Here is a 7,240-nt window from a genome sequence, read left to right as displayed (position 1 = left end):
CCCTTGGTGGTCATTCCCTATCGCTGGTCATTAAAGAGAATAGATTGGCACCTGCCCCTCCACTCCCCCTCATGAGAAAGCTGTAGACCGCGATGAGTCTCCCCTCAGCATGCTCTTTTCCAGGCTGAACAGGCCCAGTGACCTCAGATGCTCCTTGTATGTCTTCCCCTCTAGGCCCTTCACCATCTTTGTAACCCTTCTCTGGACACTCTCCACTAGTTTCATGTCCTTTTTGCATTGTGGTGCCCAGAACTGCACACAGTACTCGAGGTGAGGCTGCAGCAGCGCAGAGTAGAGCGGGACAATCACTTCCCTCGACCGACCAGCAATGCTGTGCTTGATGCATCCCAGGATACAGTTGGCCCTCCTGGCTGCCAGGGCACACTGCTGGCTCATATTCAGCTTGCTATCAACCAAAACCCCCAGAACCCTCTTTGCGGGGCTGCTGTCCAGCATCTCGTCGCCCAGTCTCTATGTATAGCCAGGGTTGCCCCGTCCCAGCTGCAGGACCCGGCACATGCTCTTGTTAAACTTCATGCAGTTGGTGATTGCCCAGTTCTACAATCTGTCCAGATCTCTCTGCGAGGCCTTTCCACCCTCAACAGAGTCCACAACTTCCAGTTTAGTATCATCATCAAATTTGCTCAAAACACCTTCTAGTCCTACATCCAAATCGTTTATAAAAACACTGAAGAGAACTGGACCTAAAATGGAGCCTTGGGGGACCCTACTGGTGACTGGCCGCCAGCCTGATGCAGCCCCATTTACCATAACCCTTTGATGATGTCTTATTCATATTTAATTTGACATTATTCATGTTCATCTTCTTTTATGGTAAGCATAACACCTTACACAACTTTACATTGTATTTGTTCCAGTAAATCTATACGTCTATTCCTTCATCTGTCTACCAAAGTGATGAGTTCTCAGTGCACAATAGAATTTGTCAGAGCATGTCTTAAACTTTTTATGCTTAATAGAATACTGGTTCTGTTAGTCCATCTTCAAAACCATATATAAATTCCTGTAAAATGTATTGACACCTTTCTTTTCAGCAAGCCATTCTCACTTTGTCCTAGTAACCTCGTTTCTGTAGAACAGTGTTACAATTGTTTTCCAGTGTTAATAATAAGATTGAGACCAATTCCACATTAGTAACATTCTTCTGCACGTTATATCTATACAACATAATTTAGTTGTGTCTTCGCTTTAAGCTAGCAGGTTACCTAACTTGCAAAGCTTATGCTTATGCTAGTTTCACATATTTAATTGACAATTTCTCAGAATAAACCATAACAAATATTTCATAGACAGAGTTGTATGAGATCTGCTGTATTTTCCTTCTAAAGACATTCACTTTATTAGTAAAAAGTATAAGGTTTCCTCTTCTAAATTCCATATATAAGATTCCTGTCTTTTTTTTTTTTCTTTTCTCATTATTATGCTTTCATATAATCTTGTATTCTTACAAAGTCTAGAAAGCACTGATATGGAAAATAAGCAAGAAAAATGTAGATAGACACAAACCACAAACTGTTGAAAAAGAAAAGGAGGTAAAGCACCAAAACAGGTTCAAAAAAAAAAAAAAAGGGGGGGGGGGATTTTTTTTTTCTCTTAAAAAAAATCTCATGACTTTTCAATATACCTAAAATCCTGAGGTAATTGAACCTATATATAAAAAACAGTGTTCTTAGATAATCATACAGGTGAAGTATAATAAAAATGTATTGCAACATATGATTTATCATTTGTAATATTTATGGGAAGATATTTGAATGAAATCCTGGTTCTTTTCATCTTTTAAGAACATGAATACCCACAAATGTGTTATCTGTACATATATATATATATATTATAGAACTGTAAAAAGGATTGTATTGGAAGGAACCTTAAAGGTCATCTAGATCCAACTCCATGGACAGGGATGCTACTCACGTCTGGGATTGCCCCAACCCAGGTACAGTACCTTGCACTTGTTGAAATTTATTAGGTCTGCATGGGACCACTTTTCTAGTTTGTCCAGGTCCCTTTGGATGGCACTGCTTCCTTCTCTTATGTCAACTGTACCACTCAGCTTAGCACTGTCTGCAAACTTTATGAGGGAGCATTCCGTCCCATTGTTTATGTCACTGATAAAGATATTAAACAGCACCAGATGGACTCCTGAGGGACTCATCACCAGCCTCCACTTAGACACAGAGCCATTGATTGCAACTCTCTGGATGCAGCTATCCAGCCAATTCTTTATCCACCAAATAGTCCACCCTTCAAATCCATATATCTCCTATTTAGCGATAAGGGTGTTGCATGGGACTGTGTCAAAGGCTTTACAGAAATCTAGGTAGATGACAGTGGTCAGTCTTCCCTTGAAGTATATATGAACAAACACATGCAAACAGAGATAAATATCACTTGTATTAAAAAATCCAGAATCATTCTGAAGTTTTACTCATATAGTTTAAAGAAAAGCCAGTGAAATGATATGGATGGATGTTCCCTGAGACCTAAGGTTATTATAAATTTTATCATTTTCATAAAATGTATATGGTAACTATTTTAAGATCAGACAACATTTTCTTAGATTTTTTATAAGAAATATAAAAATGAACTTTTAGATCATCTTGGTCAATTGAATGCAGAATTGTTTCTTTGATTTACACCTATGAAATTCAATTTCTGAAATAATTTCATTCTAAGAATAGTCAAGTATGAAATATACAGTATTTGCTTTATTTGGCTATCTCTGGAAATATTTTATAAATAGTCTTGGTCAATGTTCAGTTCCTAACAACAGTGAGTGCAGGCTAGGATCTACTAATCTACAACAAATGACTGAAGACGTAAATATTCCATGTATCCTTTCCTGTTACTGTGACAATATATAGAAATATTCATTGTAGGCAGAGAAAGAAGGGTTTATCTGTCTTTCGACTCATCTTAGACTGGTTATACCTACTTTCATCCCTACCTTATTATGAGCTTCTAAGATTAATAACTCACTCTTAGATATAAATGTTTGGACCCTAAATCAGAGCAGATGAATCACTCAGAGGTATTTATTTTATCAACATTTGTGTTTTTACACCCTTATAGTGTGTCTAAAGCTCATAGAAATAAAAGAAAACAAACAAATATTATTATAGACTAACCGAAAGCTGAGATGAATCTTTAGTATCAATTGAAGTCATTGTTACTATTCTGATCTATGCTAATGAAATATTCATATATTAGGTAAAATTCTGTGGTCCCTGTTTTACTGGATATGGGAACAGATGGTGTTATTGTTTTCTGTCTTTCAATGTCTGTTAATCTGATTTTATTTAATTTTAAATAGGTTTGGAACTATTCCTTGCAATGTAGTTGACAAAAAGTTTAAAATGTGTTAGTGGAGAAAAGATTGTCAAGTAGTGTTTCAAATATTATAATTTTTAACCTTTCTCGTGGGGAGTATTCATAGAATAGAGGGATATATGGTGTGCTGGTCTCCCCCTTTTTGTGATAGCATTACTACAAACAAGACAAAATTAGTTCCCCATTCTGTCAATAAAATTCATGAAAGTTTGTTCAGCTGCATCTAATGAAATTGCTAATGTAAGCAACATGGATAGAAAATAACAGGAATGAAAGTAGAACAGCACATTATGACTGGTAGTTGTATCATTTACTGTGCTGAAATCATTTCTATATTGACCCAAAAGAGCATTCATGTGCTATTTATAAATTCTGGGAAAATAGTATGAGCCTTGTTAATTCAGAAAACTAAGACATTCGCAGCCTTGTATATCATCTACTTCAAGTATGTGTTTGCCAGTAAATCTGAATAGCAAACCATTTATTTTTCCAACAGGAAGAAGTGTCTCAACCAATCAGCAATAATGCAAAGTATCCCTGGCTTTTAGAAAGGAATGCTACAGGTGAAAACTGGCAAAGCTGAGCTAGCTTTTTTCAATACCGAAAAAAATAACTATTTTTTAGAGTTCTTACTTAGGAACCTACATGGGTAATTTTTTTTTTTTTTAATTGGAATTGGAGCTATTATTATTTTTATTTATTTATTTTAATTATTTTTGTCATTGTGAGGCACAATGACACAAACACACAGAGAATCACTTCTGCAGTCTCTTGGGCTTCTTTCATTTGTAGAGGGTTCTCTGCATCACTATAACCAGTAAAGTTATATGGTGAATACAAATATATATACATATATATATATTCAAATATATGTATACACATGTATGTAATCATATCTGAAAGTCCATGATCAGGTTTTCACATAGTCTTTTCTCATTTTTTTCAGTGACACCAGTGGATATCAGTGAGCATACTGCCAATATAAATATTGAAACTGATAAAAAAATCATTTGTGGTCATAAAATACACTGCATAATGCAACACAGTATGGGATAACCCCAAACTAGCTTTCGGTAAGTTTGAACCTCTATTTGAAGTGGCAGACTGTCAAGCAGAGAGATACTAGCTTAGATTCTGGAACAGCATTGAAGTGTCAGTCTTATACAGCATCATAAGAAATTATCTCAAAGGTAGGAGGAATTAGTTTGACGCAGCTCTGCTGAAATGACTATACTGGTTATAGGTCTACAGCTAATTCTGTCTGTGATAAATTGGGAAATCTCTGCACTACTCTTGAAGTACAGTCATAAGGATTTACGCTAAGGCCAGCACACACCAGAAAAAAAATTATTTGAAATATTTAGACATTGCAATAATTAGACTACTACTTCAGAATCCAGCAAAAATTTATAATTATTAATACTGTATCAATTGGTAATGTTACTAGTATCATCTGGTGGCAAGAGAAAAAAAAATACGGAAAAAAAAAAGATAAACTGCATTTTTTGATCTCTTGGTAATACTTAAGATTAGAAGGAATAAACTAATCACATAATTATTCTCACATTATACAGTTGTTCCCACATTAAGTAGTTGGCACTCAACTAACTAATCAGGTGTGATTACAACTGTGACTACTTTTTGTGACTACTAAGAAAGGAAGAAAGAAAGAGAGAAAGAAAGAGAAAGAAAGGGATAGGAAGGAAGGAAGGAAGGAAGGAAGGAAGGAAGGAAGGAAGGAAGGAAGGAAGGAAGGAAGGAAGGAAGGAAGGAAAAGGAAGGAAGGAAGGAAGAAAAGAAAGAAAAGGAAGGAAAAGGAAGGAAGAAAGAAAGAAAGAAAAAGAAAAGAAAGAAAGAAAGAAAGAAAGAAAGAAAGAAAGAAAGAAAGAAAGAAAGAAAGAAAGAGAAAGAAAGAGAGACAGAGAGACAGAGAGAAAGAGAAAAGAGAGAGAGAAAGAGAGAGAGAGAAAGAAAGAAAGAAAGAAAAAGAAAGAAAGAAAGAAAGAGAGAGAGAGAGAGAGAAAGAGAGAGAGAAAGAGAGAGAGAGAGAAAGAAAGAAAGAAAGAGGTCATCCTATAAATCTTGGATTTCATTAGGAAATGAAAAGCAAAATGAGAGGAGTAAGGAAAATAACATGTAATAAGCATTCTTGACAAGCAACAAATCTGGAAGGTAAACTTCGGATTCCAGGATAAACAATGGATTATTTTACAATTCAGTGCTCAGGTGTAACCACAGAACTGGAATATAAAGAAATAAAATAGACTGAGGAAAAATAAAATAGAAACAGATCAATTTTTTGACCATAATTAAAAAAAAAAAAAAAAAGTAAAAGCATCTTCTCCTACTCAATAATAAACTGTGTTTAATTTTTGGCATAACTTAACTTTTTCAGTTTTTAATCTTCTTGCTGAAATGTACATGAATACGAAAATGAAAAATAGTGTAAATAAAGCAAAAAAAAAAATTTGTAAGCTAAAGTACAAAATGTGTTTCTACAACCTTTGTTATAAACTTGTGGAAATTAAATATCAGTATGCTTTGAGTTCTGTCTCCAGTATCTTCAACACTGACTGCAGTCATTCGTTGAATTCTTCCCAAGTACAGCAACAGTTAACATCCCTAATTTATTCCATCTAATAAATTAAGAAAATGCACGGTTCTCAGTTATAACACAAAGATAAAAATATTATTGAATGTTCTAATACCTATTCTGCAGACTTTAACATGATACAATAACACCCCATGTCTCTGTTTCTTCTATTCGTTCCATATTTTCATCCATAGAAATTGTACGCTATTTTTCATAGAATCATAGTCATTAAGCTTGGAAAAGACCTGCAAGGTCATCTGGTCCAACTGTCCCCCTACCACCAATATTACCCACTAAACCATATCCCTAAGTACCACATTCAACCTTTCCTTAAAGATACCCAGGGATGGTGACTCCACCACCTTCCTGGGCAACGATTCCAATGCCAAACTACTCTTACTGAGAAGATATTTCTCCTAATTCCCAACCTTAAGCTCCCCTGGTGTAACTTGAGGCCATTCCCTCTTGTCCTATTGCTAGTTATCTACAAGACAAGGATGAAGAAAAATTTAGAAAATTTTGTTTTATCAAAACATGCATGAATTAAGAGTTTACACCAGACTCCTCTCCCTGCAGACCCTCACAGCTTTGTTGTCTATCCCCAAATGCTATTTGGCCTCAAGGTTCTCTATATGGTATTGCAATGTGATTTATTTGAATATGTTGTGTCTGGTACATTAGATTTGTTTGAAGGTACCAGTAATTCTAAAGAGATACTGTCTTTTGTAAGTACTGATTATAACCATATTACTGTTTAAAATATGTGCATGTGGAACACATTTTTTTAATTTAAAAATTTGCACATCTTGGAGCAAAACACCACTCTGTTTCAGAAGGAACTCATAAGAATCTCTGTGTACCTGCATACCTATCATTACTAATAGCTATCCAAAAGATCTGTGTTAAGATTCACTTAGCATCAAAATATCAGGATCTTCCTTATATGTACCTAGACATATGTAAGCATTCCAAAATCCAGGAAATTTAGACAAAGATTACAAAAGGATATAAGAAATGCAGTCATAAAACCTCAACATTTATGAGTTTCTTTTATTTTATTTTTCTGACTATTATGCAGGATATGATAGGCCCTCTCCAGCATGCTTAATAGTTCAATCCAAAGGAGTCATGGAGATTATGGTGGGTGATTTTAATAGGAACAGTTTCCCTTGTGCACCATAACTAGTCAAGGCCATAAAAAAACACATTAGGTGTGTGTATAATATTTATATCTTTTCCCTACCTAATTTTTACAAAAGCAAACCACTTAAAACTTTTGGTTTGATTTGGTTTGGT

At 35.0% G+C, this 7,240-nt stretch overlaps 1 long non-coding RNA gene across 1 annotated transcript; it reads left to right on the top strand.

Annotated features, from left to right (window-relative positions):
- The first annotated feature begins 1,603 nt into the window (after positions 1–1,603).
- On the top strand, positions 1,604–5,086 carry LOC106041790 (uncharacterized). Its single transcript, XR_001210708.3, has 3 exons — positions 1,604–2,509; positions 3,848–3,914; positions 4,298–5,086. It is a non-coding gene; the product is annotated as an uncharacterized lncRNA (long non-coding RNA).
- Positions 5,087–7,240: the final 2,154 nt, after the last annotated feature.

Source organism: Anser cygnoides, chromosome 1 (assembly GCF_040182565.1).
Source record: "Anser cygnoides isolate HZ-2024a breed goose chromosome 1, Taihu_goose_T2T_genome, whole genome shotgun sequence".
Lineage (NCBI taxonomy): Eukaryota > Metazoa > Chordata > Aves > Anseriformes > Anatidae > Anser > Anser cygnoides.
This window is presented reverse-complemented; position numbering and strand designations above follow the sequence as displayed.